The 1,442-nt window shown below is 46.0% G+C and overlaps 1 pseudogene; it reads left to right on the forward strand.

Annotated features, from left to right (window-relative positions):
- The first annotated feature begins 561 nt into the window (after positions 1–561).
- LOC132371562 (small ribosomal subunit protein eS4, X isoform-like) lies at positions 562–1,211 on the forward strand (annotated as a pseudogene).
- The last annotated feature ends 231 nt before the right edge of the window (positions 1,212–1,442 follow it).

Raw genomic sequence — 1,442 nt, forward strand, 5'->3', positions numbered from 1 at the left:
TGAGCTCAGTGACAGCAGCACACCACAGACATGCAGCAGGCTTGCTCTGAATCAGTGGACAGGATTCAAAGCTTAACTCTCAGCTGTGTAAAATTGGACAAGTCCCATAACCTCCCCCTTAGTTCTCTTGTGTATAAAATGGGGATATTCAACCCTATCTCATGTCATTGTTATGAGGATTAAGAAGGTATGTGTGGGGACTTCCCAGGTGGCGCAGTGGGTAAAAATCCCCCTGCCAATGCGGGGGACACGGGTTCAAGCCCTGGTTGGGGAAGATCCCACACGCCGCAGAGCAGCTAAGCCCATGCACCACACCTACTGAGCCTGCGTGCCACAACTAGTGAAGCCCGCGCGCCTAGAGCCTGTGCTCCGCAACAAGAGAGGCCACCGCAGTGAGTAGCCCGAGCACCACAATGAGGAGTAGCCCCCGCTCGCCGCAACTAGAGAAAGCCCGCACCCAGCAACGAAGACCCAACACAGCCAAAAATAAAATATAAAATAAATAAATAAATTTATTTTTTTTTAAATGTATGTGTGGCTCTTTTCATGCCTGGCGCAGCCATGGCTCATGGTCCCAAGAAGCACCTGAAGCACATAGCAGCTCCAGAGCATTGGATGCTGGATAAACTGACTGGTGTGTTTGTTCCTCGTCCACCTAGAGGACCCCACAGGCTGAGGGGATGTCTCCCCCTCATCATTTTCCTAAGGAACAGACTTAAGTATGCCCTAACAGGAGATGAAGTAAAGAAGATCTGCATGCAGCATTTCATTTAGATTGATGGCAATATCCACACTGATATAATCTACCCTGCTGGTTTTATGTATGTCATCAGCATTGACAAGACTGGAGAGAATTTTCGTCTGACCTATGAAACCAAGGGTCGCTTTGCTGTTCATCGTATTACACCAGAGGAGACCAAGTATAAGTTGTGCAAAATGAGAAAGATCTTTGTGGGGACAAAAGGCATCCTTCATCTGGTGACCCACTATGCTCACACCATCCGCTACCCTGATCCCCTCATCAAGATGAATGACACTATTCAAATTGATTTGGAGACTAGCAATATTACTGACTTCATCAAATCTGACACTAGGCAACAAACCATGGATCTCTCTTCCCCGTGGAAAGTGTAGCCGCCTTACCATTGCTGAGGAGAGAGGCAAGAGACTGGCGGCCAAACAGAGCAGTGGATAAAATGATCTCTAAGTGACATGACTTGTACTTAAAGATAATACTACATTAAAAAAAAAATGTATGTGTGTATGCACCCCAGTGTTCACAGCAGCACTGTTTATAATAGCCAAGACATGGAAGCAACCCAAGTAAGTATCCATCAATAGATGAATGGATAAAGAAAATGTGGTACATATATACAATGGAATACTACTCAGCCGTAAGAAAGAATGAAATGACGCCATTTGCAGCAACACAGATGGACCTA

The sequence above is a fragment of the Balaenoptera ricei genome, chromosome 9, assembly GCF_028023285.1.
Source record: "Balaenoptera ricei isolate mBalRic1 chromosome 9, mBalRic1.hap2, whole genome shotgun sequence".
Classification (NCBI taxonomy): Eukaryota; Metazoa; Chordata; class Mammalia; order Artiodactyla; family Balaenopteridae; genus Balaenoptera; species Balaenoptera ricei.